The 17217-nt window shown below is 40.6% G+C and overlaps 1 long non-coding RNA gene across 2 annotated transcripts in view; it reads right to left on the bottom strand.

The window, feature by feature from the left end:
• The window catches only part of LOC122558155, a 300586-nt gene that overhangs the window by 254043 nt on the left and 29326 nt on the right, over positions 1 to 17217 (bottom strand). Inside the window, exon 3 of one of the 2 annotated variants that reach the window (XR_006314054.1) lies at positions 16972 to 17050. The exons of the other annotated variant lie outside the window; for it this stretch is intronic. This is a non-coding gene — a long non-coding RNA (uncharacterized LOC122558155). The remainder of the gene's footprint in view (positions 1 to 16971; positions 17051 to 17217) is intronic. 2 annotated transcript variants of the gene reach the window in all.

A 17217-nucleotide genomic window follows, 5' to 3' on the forward strand; every position in this document is an offset into this window, starting at 1 on the left:
TGGACAAATTAACAGCCTCAACAGGGTATATTCTATGATGTCCACCTGACTGACCTTGTTACAATCACTACAACGTTCACCAAGTAATAAACATCAACACAGTTAAAACGTACAGGTCTGCTATCACTGTCACTGACACGTTGTTGGGATAGGGGAAGGATTGGCAGCTAAATATCCCAAGAAAAAGGGTTTTCAAGACTGGGAAGGAGGTAAAAGCAGAGTGCTGTTACCACATTGATCACAGAATCAATTACAGCAGTAAGAAGGGATGATATCTTAGAAGCTCCTCCAATGTAGCCATATGTGTAAAACTTAAAACTGAACAGGGCAATAGTATTGCTGGGAGTGTCCAATAGGCCCCCTAATAGTCTGAGATAAACAGAATAGCACATACGGAGGCAAATTTCAAAGAAGAGCAAAAGGACATGACAGTAGGGAATTTCAACTTCCATAACATGATCTTGGGTTGTCATAGTGTGAAAGGTTTAGAGGGAGTGGAATTCTTAATGTACCCAGGAGAGCTTTTTAAGCCAGTAACATAACAAGCCCTACAAGCGAGAGGGCAGTCCTGCACTTAGTGTTAGGTAATGAAGCCAGGCAAGTGTTTGAAGTATCAGTGGAGGAGCATTGTGCAGACAGTGATCACCACTCCAGTACATTCAGGGTTGTTTTGGAAAAAGACAAGGATTGACCTGAAGTCAAAGTTGTGAACTGGAGGAAGTCTAATTTTAATAAGGTCAGTTATGATTTGACCAGAGTGGATTGGAAACAGATACTTTTAGGTAAATATGAGTCAGAGCATAAGACCATAATACATAGGAGCAGAAGTATGCTATTTAGCCCATTGGGTTTGCACCACCATTCAATGCAATTATCTGATAATCCGTAACTCTACTTTCCTGCTTTTTCCCTATAACTTTTTATTTCCTTAATGATTTAAAATCTGTGTTTCTCAGCCTTGAATATAGACAGTGACCCAACCTCAACAGCCCTCTGCAGTAAAGATGACTTTCTGAACCTCAAAGCAGAGACTAAAAGTATTTACATTTAGGCCGAGGAGTTTTCCTCCAATTACTTTAACATAGAATGCCAAGTTCACCAGACAATTTTAGAACACATCTTCAATTGTTGCTGCAGGGAATATCCATTAATTACTTTTAATGTTTATTGTCAGCAGCACAAAGTCATACCACTGCAATTGCCAATATTTAGGTCATTAGCCTTCTCCCATACTATTCAATTAAAATCCCATATTTTCATGAAGTTCAAAGTAGAGTTAGCCTTGGACATATCAACCATTCATTGCTAATAGTGTTACTACAAGGAACTACATTGCAAATTTAATCTGTGTTTTACTCAAAATGCTGAGGACAACTGTGTGATTGAATATGCTAACTTTAATTCAGGGGTTGTAAAAAGTACTCTAATTCATCACAAAATGTTTGGCATTCAGTTCATCCAAAAAATATATGTGGGATGCATTCAAGAAGGAAATAGGAAGAGTACAGAGCCAAAATGTTTCCAATAAATACAAATGGTGAAACAACAAATCTAGTGAACCCTGGACATCAAAGAATGTGCATGATTGAATAAAGACAAAAAGAAATCCTTAAGGCAGATACTGGTGGCTCAAACAGCAGAAGACCTAGAGGAGTACAGAATGTGTAAGAAGGAACTTTAAATGGGAACTAGGAGATTTAAGAAGGGTCATGATGAACAATAGCAGGTAAAATAAAGGAAAATCCTGTTATTTTGTAAGTATATTATGATTAAAAGGATAACTAAGTAAAAAGTAGGGCCTATGAAGGACCACAGTAGTTATTTTTGCTTGGAGATGTAGGTAAGATTCTAAATGAATTCTTTGTTGATGTTCACTAGTGAGAGGGATGATGAGGTATTGAAATCAGGGAGAAGGACTTTGAAAAAATTAAAGACATTAGCACAGACAGAGACGAGTTTCCGAGTGATCTGACAAGCTTAAAAGCAGATAAATCCCCAGGGCCAGATTAAATGTATCCCAAGTTGTTGAGAGAGGTAATGGACAAAGTAGCAGGGGCACTAGCAATAATTTTCAATTCTCTCTGACCATTGGAGAGGTGCTCAAGGACTAAAGGATTGCCAATATGGTACTGTTATTCAATAAGGGAGCAAGGGATAAATCGGGGAACTACAGACCAGTCAGTCTAACCTATATGTTGTAAGTATTGGAAGCAATTCTAACGGACAGAATTAATCTACACTTGGAGAAGCAGGGATTAATCATGAACAATCAGCACAGTTTTGTTAAGGGTCATGTCTGACAAATTTGACTGATTTTTTTCAGAGGTGTGTCGATGAGGACAGTGCATTTGATGTAGGCTACTTGGACGTTAGCAAAGCTTATGATAAGGTTCCCCATGGAGATGCTAGTAAGAACCAATGTGATCCAAGGAAATTTGGCTAACTGAGTGGCAGGTGCAGAGAATGACAGTTGAGTTGTGTTTTTGTGATTAGTAACCTGCGTCCAGTGAGGTTCCACAGGGATCAGTATTGGGGCCATTGTTGTTTGTAATATACATAAATGATTTAAATATAAATGCAGGAGGGATGAGCAGCAGGTGCGTGAATGATACTAAAATTGGGGGCTGGTAAATAGTGAGGAGGATAACCTAAGATTACAGGAGGGTATAGACAGGCTGGTCAGATGGACTGATCAGAATTCACTGAATAAGTGTGAGTGATACACTGGACAGGACAAAGTCCTGTCCTCTGGTCATTGATCCCTCCACCAAGGGGAAGAATTCCTTTCTATCTATTCTCTCTATATCACTCATAATTTTATACATTTCAATCACGACCACTGGCAGACCACTCTGCTCCAAGAAAACAATCCCTGCCTGTACAGTCTCTCTCCATAACTAAAATTCCAACGGCTTTCCTGAAGAAGGGCTCATGCCCGAAACATCAATTTTCCTGCTCCTTGGATGCTGCCTGACCTGCTGCGCTATTCCAGCAACACATTTTCAGCATTGGACAGGACAAACAAGGCAAGGGAATACATATGAATCGTAGACCCTGGGAAGCACTGAGGATCAAAGGGATCTTCGTGCGCATGTCGACTGGTCTTTGAAAGTAGCATGATGGGTAGAAAAAGTGATTTGAGAAAGCATAAGGGATACTTGCATTTATTAACCAAGGCATAAGAGTTTAAGAGCAAGAAGGTTATATGGGAACTGTATAAGATGTTGCTTAGGCCACAGATGGAGTATTGTGTACATTCACATTGCAAGAGCGATGTGATTGCACTGGAGAGGGTGTAAAGGACATCTACCATTTACTTGGACTGAAGAATTTTAGTTATGGAGAGAGACTGTACAGGCAGGGATTGTTTTCTTGGAGCAGAGTAGTCTGCCAGTGGTCGTGATTGAGATGTATAAAATTATGAGTGATATAGAGAGAACAGATAGAAAGGAATTCTTCCCCTTGGTGGAGGGATCAATGACCAGAGGACATGAATTTAAGGCAAGAACTGTAGGTTTAGGAAATGAATATGAGAAAAGTTTTTCTCATCTGGAGGATGATGGGAATCTCAAATTCACTGCTTGTGTGAGTGGTACCTGAAGAAACTCTCATAATATTTAAGAAGTATTTTGATGTCCACTTGCGATGCCAAAGTATACAAGGCTGTGGGATGAGTGCTGAAAAATGGAATTAGAATAGTTGTTTTTTTCTGACTAGTGCAGTCTTGATGAGCTGAAGGACCTTTTTTCTTTGCTGTAGATCTCTGACTATATGATCATAATACTTCTCAGTAGATGTATATAGATTCTTGACTAACAACAAAATCCAAGGGTAGTGGGTTAAGTTGAAATGTGAAGTTGAGGCCACAATCAAATCAGCCATGAGCTTCTCAATTCACACAGTCTGTTCAATGGGCCAAATGGCCTATTCCTCCATTTCAAATGGTTGCCTATTTATTTGAGGCGTCAGGAAGCTGCTTAATCCAAACCCTCTGAAAATAATGGGAGTAGGAAAATCAATTTGCAGTGTCTCACCCTTGGGACCTGGAAGCAGAAATGTTCAATATCCTTGCATGGCTGTCATGGTCAGTGAATGAAGCTTCACAAAGTAGGGATAACAAGGAATGCTTAATGAAAAGTAAGATCTAGGCTATTTAAATGCTTAACAGAGGGTCTGCCACTAAACACGATAGTCTAAAGTGTGTTATGCAACAAAAATTATTATTTATTTAGAACAATTAACATTGTGAAATATCGCAGCTGATAACATTTTCCTTGCTTTACATCTTTGCGTGTGAAAAGCTAGTGAAGCTGCCCAAATTTGGCACAATCTTCATATTCACAAGAGGGTTCAGAGTTACTTATGGGTAAAATGTGGAGGCTTATGAATGTAAGTTTAAGACAAAAGACTACTATAGAGGAATAGGTGAAGTCAGGAATACTAATCAATGAAAACTACCTGAGGATAAAACCCAGTAAATATAAGAGATCATAGTTGCCAGTTGGAATTACAATAATCATAAACAAAGAAAAAATATTTTAATTTCCTTTTCTTAAAAAAAATCTGTAGGAAATCACAATGCAGTCACTAAATATTGCACTGAGATACTTCCATAGATGGTAAGCATTTGGGAGGTGAAATCTGAAAGAAATGCATGCATGTAAGACTGAGTCATCAGCAAAAATATAGCAAATAGGTTTGGATGATAAGTGGAGATCACATGAGAACAGATCATTAATACAAAACTAATACAAAATTAGAAAATACACACAACTACACTAAAGGTAAAGTAATCTTAAAAATATTGGGTAACGGCAACAACGTGATATGATAATTATAAAATAAACTTTGGCAGGCCATAAGTTGAATATTGCTGGAAGATGAGACAAGTTGTCTTTTCCCTAAAATGGGGAATTTCAAGACGGGGGGGGGGGGGGGGACATTTTGTTAAGGTGAGAGGAGAGAGATTTAAAAAAGACAGAGGCAAATTGTTTACACAGAGGGTGGTTCGCATTTGGAATGAATCTCCCAAGGAAATGGTGGATGTGGGTACAATTATAAATGTTTAAAAAGCATTTGGATGGATGCATTAATAGGAAGTATTTGGAGGGATACAGGCCAGGAGCAGACAGGTCAGACTAGTTTGGTTTGGGATTATGTTTGGCACGGATTAGTTGGACTGAAGGGGAGTCTGTTTCTGTGCTGCATGACTTTGACTCTCTATGTTGTAAAGTTTTTGTCTTACATTCATCAGGAGAAAGGCAAGATTGTCAAACTTCAAACTAATGCAACATCTAATACTAAGGAGGGAAGGGCACTGACTGGTGGTCAAGTCAATTCTAACTGGCCGAGGGATTGCCATTGATGGAGCACCAAGGAATTGTTGGCTTCCAAAGTGCCTGGGTAATTCAAAGAAAAGGTTCAAAGCTTGAATGTACTTCATTTGCTTACAGAGAATGGGCTCCTGTGCATGAACATATGAAATAGAAAGATTACAAATTTGAAATGATTGTTAAATTTGGGTGGTAGGGGTAGTGGTAATATGACCAGCTCCTGTTCTAGGGACATGTGTTCAAATCACACTATGGTGGATGAGGAAATTTAAATTCAATAAAAACACTTGGAACAAAGTGCTGACCTAATGGTTACCATGTAGCTAAGAAAGGAAATCTGCCATTCTTATCTATTCTGGCCTTCATATGATACCAGACACACAGCAACGTGGGTTGATTCTGAGGACAGTTCAGCCAAGTGCTATTCAACTATGGAATCACACTTAACCTAAGATATTTTGTTTTCCATTTACAAGTATTGGCTTGTTGAGTACAGTCTGAAGTCTTGTTTATTATGAACAACTGAAAGAATACGTTCTTTGATTCAGCTAATTATTGGGACAAGTATTAAAACTACATGACATATTAAGGGTGGAAAGGGTTCAAGAAGATTTATGAAGGTGTTACCAAGACTGGAGAGGCTTCTTAGGCTTCAATGTTTTTCCTTGGAACTTGGGAGGCTGTGATGTTATGAAGGTTTAAAATTATGAGGGGCATAGTTAAGGTGAATAGCCAAGGTCTTTTCCCCAGGGTAAGGGAGTCCAAAAGTAGAAGGCTTAGGTTTAATGTGAAAGGAGAAAGATTTAACAGGGACCTAAGGGGCAACGTTTTCACACAGATGGTGGTGTCTATATGAACGAACTGCCAGAGGAAATGGTAGAGACAAGTGCAATTACAACATTTAAAAGACATTTAGACAGGTACATGATTAGAAAAAATTTAGAGGGATATGGGCCAAATGCAGTTCAATGGAACTAATTCTGTTAGGAAACCTGGTGAGCATAGATGAAAGGGGCCGAAGGCCTGTTTCTATACTGTATGACTCTATTACTCTACCAGTAATGAATTCATACACACCCTTGGCAGCATGGTGGCTCAGTGGTTAGCATTGCTGCCTCACAGCACTAGGGACCCAGGTTCAATTGCTGCCTCAGGCAACTGTCTGTGTGGAGTTTGCACATTCTCCCCGTGTCTATGTGGGTTTCGTCCGGGTGCTCTGGTTTCCTCCCACAGTCCAAAGATGTGCAGGTTATGTGAATTGCCCATGCTAAATTGCCGTAGTGTTAGATGCATTAGTCAGAGGGAAATGGGTCTGGGTGGGTTCCTCTTCGGAGGGTCGGTGTCGACTTGTTTGGCCGAAGGACCTGTTTCCATGCTGTAGGGAAGTTAATCTTACTCAATAGGCTATGACACAAGTGATCAACATCATGTAATGTACATTGTACGTCCAAATGGTGAATTGATTCAAACAGCATGTTCCTTCAGTAATTTGTAACATGCCTAGTAGACATGCTCAACAAGTCCAAGCTTATAAAATCCAAAACAAAACACTAACTGTTGGATATGATTCCACATTGATGCTACATACATTCATACAAGGGATATGTTTTCTGCAAATAAAACAAACATTTTCAGACCTTGCATATTTCTTAATTATCCTGGAGCTTTGTGACCCTATCCTACCCTGGTTTGCTTTCTCTATGTTAACACCTTTGAGTTAATTAGAGTCAACTGGTTAACCAAAACTCTTCAGTGGTATAAACTTTTGTGATCATTTGAAATTTGGCATTAATGCTTCTGTCCTAAAGATGAATAGCTTTAGCAATATGTGTCACTTTTCAGTGATGTCAAACAGAAAGGTTCCACGCCCGACTTAAAACTTTGGAGATGTCTAAAATAGTGAGACACATTCAGATAACTTTCCTCAGAGCAGGAAAGAAGTATATAACACTGGAGGCAACATCAACTGAAAGCTAATCAAACGCTTTACTGAAAATAACCAGTCAGGTTGGAACTTTCAAGATGGAGTATGATTTGCAAATTAATAGCAATTTCAGTTACTTCAAAAAGGGCTAATATGAGGACAAAAATGTTATTTGGAAGGGTAAGTATGAATGGCTTTCCAACATGTGTTGTCCAATACATTTGCTACTCACAACAGGTAAACATAGAAACATTGAGTACAGAAGCAGGAGTAGGCCATTCAGCCCTTCAAGCCTGCTCTGCCATTCAATATGATTATGGATGATTCTGTTCCCTTTATTCACAGAGACCTTGATCCCTTTAGTCCTATGAATTATATCTACACCTTTTTTGAAAATCTTCAATGTTTTGGACTCAACAATTGAAATAAGTCCACTGTATCCCATCACCAAATCATCCTTTATTTACTCATGGAGAATGCTTGACACTGAGCCAACTCCCTCAGAGCCAGCTCTCAGAGCGGGTTATTTGACACTCCTGTTGATACCTGTCAGCTACGGCACCTTGATTGCACCAGATTAATAGTCCCAATCAGGACACTCATATTCAGTGAGGTCCACCTGACTGACCTCGTTGCAACTACTTCAACAGTTTCCTGTGGCAGAGGTGAAGGGATCAATGACTAGGGGGATAGAGTTAAAGTAAGGGGCAGGAAAATTTTGAGGGGATATGAGAAAAGTCTTTTCAATCAGAGGAAAACTGGAACTCATTGTCTATAAGGGTGGGAGAGGCAGAAACCCTCATAACATTTAAAAAGTATTTATAGGAACGTTTGTACAGGAGCAGACCATTCAGCCCTTTGAGCCTGTTTTGCCATTCAGTGAGATCATGGCTAATCTGTAGCCTAACTCCATATACCTACCTTTAGCCCATATTCCTTAAATCCTTTGCTTAACAAAAACTTATCTACATCAAATTTTAAATTAATAACTGATCTAGAATCATCTGCCATTTGTGGAACAGAGTTTCAAATATCTACCATCCTTTGCATATAGAAAATTGTGCACTGTGCAGTTCTACATTCTAAGTTCCAATACTGATAGGCTTCACTATAACTCTACACATAACTTTGTATTGTGTCATTCAAAAAATTGAACAGCATCAATTTGCCACATGTCTGAATTGCTATAAATGTGGTATAATGTAGATAAATGTAAGGTTATCTGCTTTGGTTGCAAAAATAGGCAGGCAGATTATTATCTGAATGCTAGGTAAAAGTGAGGACTGCAGATGCTGGACATTAGAGTTGAGAGTGTGCTGCTGGAAAAGCACAGCAGGTCAGGCAGCATCCGAGGAGCAGGAAAATCAGTGTTTCAGACAAAAATCCTTCATTAGGAGTGAGGCTGGGAGGCTCAGGGGTGGAGAGATAAAAAACATTTTCCAGCACCCCACACTCGACTATTATCTGAATGCTGCTGGATTAAGAGTCGTTCAGTGAGTCCTAAGTGTATACCAAATGCTGAAAATAAGATGCAAATGCAGCCAGCAGTGAAGAAGGCAAATGGTATGGTGGCCTTCATAGAAAGAGAATTTGAGTACAGGAGGAGGGCATGGGTAAGATCACACCTGGAGTATTGTGTGCAGTTTTGGACTCTTTATCTGAAGAAGAACGTTCTGGCTATTAAGGGAGTACAAAGAATGTTTCCCAGACTGAATCCTGGGATGGCAAGACTGATGTATGTGGAATGACTGCAGCTTGGAATGTATTCATGAGAGTTTAGAAGAAAGGGGGTTTCATACGGAAACCTATAAAATTCTAACAGAGTTAGACAGGTAGAGGCAGGAAGAATGCTCTTGGTGACTGGAAAGTTCCAAAGCAGGGATCACATCCTAAGTATAAGGAGTAGGCATTTTAGGATGAGATGAAGAGGAATTCTTTCACCCAGTGAAATGCCTCTTCCTGTCACCCTTCTCTATGCCCCTCATAATTTTATATATCTCAAACTTGTCCCCACTCAGTCTCCTTTACTCGAAGAAAAACAACCCCAGTCTATCCAATCATTCTTCACAACCAAAACTTCCAGCCTAGGAAACTTTTTTATAAATCTCCTTTGCCCTCCTTCCAGTGCAATCACATCCCTCCTATAATGTGGATTCCAGATCTGCACAGAATACTCTAACATTTTATAGAGTTCCAGAATAACCTCCCTGCTCTTAAAGTCTATACCTCGGCTAATAAAAGTAAATATCCCATGTGCCTTCTTATCCAATTTATTGGTTGGAAGTAAGTATTAACCCACACTGGACTTCAATTTCATTAACACTAGCAGTTTGCCAACAAATTAGACAAACAATTGAGCTGTAGACAGTGAGTTTCAGGAAATTATTTGACTGGAGCATGGGAACATTTGAATATAATCCTCCCATCTGATGTTCATTGACAAGCAATTTCCAGCAGAGATTATTGGATATCAAGCCAGAGCAGGAACCTTGACTGATTTTTTTTTAAATTCCTTTTCTTGGTCTGAATACTCTGAGGCTAACTTTATGGGAAGTAAAATTCTAGACAGAATAAGAATTCCATGCAAGTAAGATAATCATGTTAAGCATAAGAGAATTGGAGAGGCACTGTGGTTGGAGCCATGTTCAGTCTGTAAAATCAATTGGAGCCAGATGAAGAGAAATCTAATTCACAAGTAAATAAGTTTTCAAATTCTGGGAACAGAGCTCCATATTTAAGTTAATGCACCAAATGGCGTCCATCCAGTGCCTTTTTATTTCTTTTTGAAATAGTTTTATTCAACTGGTGCCAATGGAAACACTTTTCAGAGCGTCCACAGAAACTTTATGACCTTCACCCCTATTCCTTGCCCAGTACTGTTGACTTATACATATATATGCACAGGCAACTTTGAAATTATTATTAATGATTTGTAATCCAAGTTTTCAATGCATATTAACACTGAAAGAATTTTTAAACATTAGTGGTGCGATTCTTCAAATTTTAAAAAGGTGTGGGATGGGAATGATTACTGACATGGCACCCCCATTTAGAGCTGTCAGGCAAACATAGGTGAGTTTCCCAAAGGGCTCTTGAGGCACAGTGGTAGTATCCCTATCTCTGAGCCAGAAGGCTTGGATTCGAATTTCACCTGCTCCAAAAGTGTACCACAACACCTGAACAGGTTGTTTGAAAATATCTAGGTGAGCTTCTCAGCAATTCATAGGCCTCAATACTGATGTCCCAAGTCACTGGAATCTGCTGACCAATCAGACCAATAAGGACTCTTGGTCGATGCCTACTTCTCAGGGAATCCAGCACAATGAGTAATTTTTATACTCTTCTTGCAGGTGGTGGGGGGTCAAGGTAGGTCAATACTCTGGTCCCCATCCAGATTACAGCAAATAGAGTATTCCCAAATGCAGCAAGCAGGTTACCTTGGCTTCTCAGTCAGGAAACCAGCTACCATTCCCACTTGCCACAAATCAGCAAGGTGTTGAGTTGAAGATTTCAAGTGGTCATTAATTCATCAGTTAAGGACTTAAATTGATCATCCCTAGACTTTTTCATTTAGAATCTGGGGGTTTTGTAGCACAATGGTAGAATCCTCACCTCTTATCCAAAAAGCCTGGATTCAAGTCCCACCTGCTCCAGATAACATCTCTGAACAGGATGATGAGAAAATATACCCTCACCCAGGATCTAATTAGGGAGGTGATGAGAGGCACTTGTTTTTATTAGGACCTGGATGTCACTGACTAGCCAGTATTTATTGCCTGTTCTTATTAGCCCATGAGAAGGTAGTGGTGATTTTCCCTCTTGAACTGTTGTAGTGCACATATTACGATGTTGTTCAGAAGGGAATTCCAGGATTTGACCCAGTAACATTGAAGGAATAGTAGGAATGGAAGGACAAGGCAGATGAATGTGTGGCTGAGGAATTGGTGCAGGGGAGAAGGATTCATATTTTGGATCATTGGAATCTTACTGGGGTAGAAGTGACCTGTACAAGAAGGACGGGTTACACCTGAATTATAAGAGAGTTAATATACTGGTGGGGAGATTTGCTAGAGCGATAGGAGAGACTTTAAACTGGTAAAAGTGGGGAATCCAAAGAGATAGTGAGAAAAGATATGAGTCTGAGGCTGACATAGTTGAGAAAAAGGTCAAGCCAAACAGCCGGGAGCAAGGTGGAGAGCAAGATAGGACTGATAAATTAAACTGTATTTATTTCAATGCAAGGGGCCTTAAAGGTAAGGCAGATGAATTCAGGGCATAGTTAGGAACATGGGACTGGGATATCATAGCAATTACAGAAAGTGGCTCAGGGATGGACAGGACTGACAACTTAATGATCCAGGAAATAGATGTTATAGGAAAGCGAGAAAGGGGGGGCAAGAGAGGAGGGTGTTTTTGGTTGGGGAAAACATTATGGCTGCACTTAGGGATGACATTCCAGGGAGTATAGGCGAAAGTGGGTACTGCAGATGCTGGAGATTAGAGTCAAGATTAGAGTAGTGGAAAAGCACAGCAGGTCAGGTAGCATCCGAGGAGCAGGAAAATCAACGTTTCGGGCTTTTGCCCAAAACGTTGATTTTCCTGCTCCTCGGATGCTACCTGACCTCCTGTGCTTTTCCAGCACCACTCTAATCTAAATTCCAGGGATATATCCAATAAGATTATTTGCGTGGGACCGAGCAATAAGAAACAAATGATCATCTTATTGGGATTGTATGATAGCCACATTGCGCCACCCCACCAAGTCAGGGGGAAATTGAGTCGCAAATTTGTATGGAGATCTGTTATCTGTAAGAATAATAAGGTTATAATGGTCAAGGATTTTTACTTTTAAACATAGACTGGGACTCTCATAGTGTTAAGGGCTTAGATGGAGAGGAATTTGTTAATTGTGTACAAGAATATTTTCTTATTCTGTATGTGGATGTACCTGCTAGAGAAGGAGAATAACTTAACTTCTCTTGGGAAATAAGGTAGGGCTGGTGACTGAATTGTCAGTGGGGGAGCACTTTGGGAATCAGTGATCATAATTCTATTAGTTTTAAAATAGTCATAGAAAAAGATAAATCTCATCTAATAGTTAAAGTTCTAAATTGAAGGAAGGTCAATTCTGACATTAATAGGCAAGAACTTTCAAAAGCTGATTGGGAGCAGCTATTCGTAGGTTAAGAGACAGCTGAAAAGTGTCTTCAAAAATGAAATAATGAGAGTTCAGAGACAATATATTCCTGTTAGAGTGGAGGGCAAGCCTGGTAGGTGTAGGGAATGCTGGATGACTAGAGAAATTGAGGCTCTGATCAAGAAAAAGAAGAAGGCATATGTCAGATATAGATAGCAGAGATCGAGTAAATTCCTGGAAGAGTGTAAGGGCAATAGGATTGTACTGAAGAGAAAATCGGGAAGGCAAAAAGGGGACCTGAGATAGCTTTGGCAGTTTGGGTTAAGAATAACCCAAAAAGATTCTACAAATACATTAAGGACAAAAGAGTAACTAGGGAGGGAACAGGGCCCCGTAACAATCAACAAGGTCATTATGTACAGAACCATAGGAGATGGGTGGGACATGAAATGAGAATTTTGCATCAATGTTTACTGAAGGAATTGGTGGTAGAGAACTTGGGGAAATAAATAGTGATGTCTTGAAAAGTGTCCATATCACAGAGAGGAGGTGCTGGACGTCTTCAAACACATAAAGGTGGATAAATCCCCGGGACTTAATCCGGTGTACCTCAGAACTTTGTGGAAAGCTGGTTAGCAATTGCTGGCCCTTGCTGAGATGTTTGTATCATTGATAGCCACGGGTGAGGTGCTGGAAGACTGAAGATTGGCCATTGTGGTGCCATTATTTAAGAAACGTGGTAAAGAAAAGCTAGGAAACTACGGACAGGTGAGTCTGAAATCAGTGGTGGGAAAGTTATTGGAGGAGATTCTGAGGGACAGGATTTACATGCATTTCTAAAGACAAAGATTGATTCGAGATAGTCAACATGGCTTTGTGCATGGGAGATCATCTCTAACTAACTTGATTGAGTTTTTTGAAGAAGTAACGAAAAAGGTTGATGAAAGGAAAGCGGTTGATGTAGTCTATATAGACTTTAACAAGGCGTGCAACAAGGTTCCATGTGGTAGACCAGTTAGCAAGGCTAGATCACAAGGAGTACAGGGAGAACTAGACACTTGGATGCAAAATTGGCTTGAAGGTAGGAGACAGAGGGTGGTGCTTTTCAGACTGAAGGCCTGAGACTGGTGTGCTGCAAAGAACAGTGCTGGCTCCATTTTTTTTTATCTTTTTAAATTAATAATTTTGATGTGAATATAGGAAACATAGTAAATTTGTAGATGACACCAAAATTTGTGGTGTAGTGGACAGCAAAGAAGATTACCTGAAAGTACAACGAGACTTTGATCAAATGTGCAAATGGGCCAAGAAGTGGCAGATGGAGTTTAATTTAGATAAATATGAGGTGGTGCATTTTGGTAAAGCAAATCAGGGCAGGCTTATACATTTAATGTTGATGTCGTGGGGAGTGTTGCCAAAGAGACCTTGGGTTTTAGGATCATAGTTCCTTGAAAGTGGAGTGGCAAGTAGACAGGATAGTGAAGAAGGCATTTGTTATGCTTGCCTTTATTGGGCACTGCATTGAGTATAAGAGTCGGGAGGTCCTGTTGCGTCTGTATGTAGCATTGGTTAGGCCATTTTTGGAATAATACATTCAATTCTGGTCTCTCTGCTACAGGAAAGGTGTTGTGAAACTTGAAAGGGTTCAGAAGAGATTCACTAGGATGTTGCCAGGGTTGGAGAGTTTGAGCTATAGGGAAAGGGTGGTGTACGTATATGTAATGAACTGCCAGAGGTGGTTGTGGAGGCTGGTACAATAAAAGCATTTAAAAAACATCTGGATGTGTACATGAAAAAAAGAGTTTAGAGGAATATGGGTCAAATGCTGGCAAATGGGAGTAGATCGGTTTAGGGTATCTGGTTGGCATGGATGAGTTGGATCAAAGGATCTGTTTCAATGCCGTACATCTTTATGACTTTAAGCCAGTATGATGAGTGGCTTGGAGGGGATCTTGAATGTGGTGGTGTTCCCATGTATTTGCTGCCCTTGTCCTTCTAATTGAAAGTGGTCATGCGTTTTGAAGGTACTGTGTAAAAAAAACAAAAAAAAAATTCTGTCATGTATCTTGTAGATAATACACACTGCTGCTTCTAAGCATTGGTGATGGAGGGAGTGGATGTTGTTTTGTGCATGTGGTGCCATTCAAGCTTGTTTTGTCCTGAATGGTGGCAAGCTTCTTGGGTGTTGTTGGAATTGCATTCATCCTGGCAAGTAGGGATTATTCCATCACACGCCTGACTTGTACCTTCCAAATAGTGGAAAGGTTGTAGGGTGTCAGGAGGTACAGTTTTCACTGCAGTTTTCCTAGCCCCTGACCTGCTTTTGTAGTCAATATATTAATATGGTGAATCCAGTTGTGTTTCTGGTCAATGGTAATTCCCATGATGTTGATAGTGGGGGATTCAGTAATGGTAATGCCATTAAATATCAAGGGGCAGTGATTAGATTGTTTCTTATTATAGATGGTCATTGCCTCGCATTAGTGTGGTATGAATGTTACTTTCCACTTTCTTAGCCCAAGCATGAATATCATCTATGTCTTCTTGCAGTTGAATATGGATTGCTGCAATAGCTGATGACTCACGAATACTGCTGAATATTGTGCAACTAAAGGTGACAATCCCCACTTCTAATGTTATGATGGACAGAAAGTCATTGATGAAGCAGTTGAAGATATTGGGCCTAGCACACTATCCTGAAGAACACCTGCAGAGATATCCCGGAGCTGCAATGACTGACCTCCAACAACCACAGCCATTTTCCTATGTGCCAGGTATGACTCCAACCAGCGGAGAGTTTGCTCCAATTCCTATTGCTTCCACAGTCTCCTCGATGTCACACTTGGATAATTGCAGCCTTGATGTCAGGGACTGTCTCACCTTGCCTCTGGAATTCAATGCTTTTGTCCATGTTTGAACCAAGGCTGTAATGAGGTCAGGAGCTGAGTGGCCCTGGCAAAACCCAAACTGGGCATCACTGTTATTGTTGAGCTGTGCTGCTCGACAGTACTGTTCATAATGACACCTTCTATCATTTTGCTGATGATCAAGAGTGACTGATGGGGTGGTAATTGGCTGGGCTGGATTTGTCCTGCTTTTTGTAAAAAGGACATCTCTGGGCAATTTTCCACATTGTTGGGCAGATGCCAGTGTTGTAGGTGTACTGGAACAGCTTGGCTAGGAGAGTGGTAACTTTTGGAGCACAAGTCTTCAGTAGTATTATCAGAATGTTGTCAGGGCCCATAGCCTTTGCAGTATCCAGTACATCCAACTGTTTCATGATAGTATCCAATGCCTCCAATTATTTCATGGAGTGTTTGAATTGGCTGAAGGCTAGTATATGTGATGCTGAGGCCACTGGTAGAGGTCAAGATGGACCATCTACTTGGCACTTCTGGCTGAAGATTGCTTTGAATGCTTCAGCTTTATCTTTTACACTGAAGTGCTGGGCTCTTCCATGTTTGAGAAGGGGACATATGTGGAGTTGCCCCAACCAGTGAGTTACTTCTCCACTACCAATCAAGACTAGATGTGTCAGGACTGATCTGAGCATTGTGGGATTGCTTAGTTATGTCTTGCAGTTTATGCTGGTTGACTCACAAGTAGCCCATTTGGTTGCTTCACAAGGCTGACACCACATTTTAGGTCTCTCTGCTGCTGGTATGCCCTTCTCCATTGAATCAAGTTTGATGGTAATGTTTGAGTGACAGATATGCTGGGCCATGAGATTGCAGGTTGTGCTGGAGTTCAATTCTTCTACTGTTGATGGCCCACAGCATTCATAGATGACTAGTCTTGAGTTGCTAGATCTGTTTGATGTCTGACCCATTTAGCACAATGGAGGTTATTCTCTGTGTGAAGATGAGAATTCAAGGTTTGTGCAGTGGTCACTCTTATCGATACTGTCATGGACAGATGGGTTTGCAGCAGGCAGATTGGTGGGGATGAGGTCAAGTCTATTTTTTCCAATCATTTGTTCCTTGACCTCCTGCCATTGACCAGTCTAGCAGCTATGATCTTTAGGGCCTGACCAACTCAGTCAGTCGTGTTGCTGCTGAACCACTCTTGGTGGTGGACACTGAACTCTCCCAATTCTGGATCAGTGGTGCTGGAAGAGCACAGCAATTCAGGCAGCATCCGACGAGCAGCAAAATCGACGTTTCGGGCAAAAGCCCTTCATGCTGTATTTTTGCCACCTTTTGTGTTTCATCATGGAGGAGTACTGTTCCATCAGCTGCAGGAGGATGATACATGCAATCAGGCAGGAGGTTTCCTTGCCCATGTTTCATCATAATCCATGAGACTTTCTAGTCTCCGTAGAAATGTTGAGGACTTCCAGAGCAACTTTCTCTCAACAGTATTCCACTGTGGTGTCACCTCGACTGCGTCTGTCCTGCTGGTGGGACAGGACTTAGTAATTGTGGTTTCTGGGATATTGCACAGTATGATTCCAAAAATATGACTATATCAGGCTGTTAGTTGACTCTCCACTCACCCCCTCTCCCCACCCCCACCCCACACACCCCTCCCCAACTCCCCCCCCCCAATGCGTGAATATCTCACCAGGTTCAACTTACCCATTTATTTCCCCAGTGTGCCATCTCCAGGGTGCAAAATGTTCTGCCATGTGGATTGGATTTTTTTGGGCAATTCCACCTGAAATTGAATGAGGATGAAGTTTCACGGCAAAGGAGGAATACTGAACATTGAGTTTAACTCTTGTCCCAGCAAAACAGGATTAATTTTTTTGCAAATGTCTGCGTACCTGGTCAATTATTTAACAGCTCTGAAGTAGGTTAATGAATCCACTACAATTCAACAGT

The sequence above is a fragment of the Chiloscyllium plagiosum genome, chromosome 2 (assembly GCF_004010195.1).
Source record: "Chiloscyllium plagiosum isolate BGI_BamShark_2017 chromosome 2, ASM401019v2, whole genome shotgun sequence".
Classification (NCBI taxonomy): Eukaryota; Metazoa; Chordata; class Chondrichthyes; order Orectolobiformes; family Hemiscylliidae; genus Chiloscyllium; species Chiloscyllium plagiosum.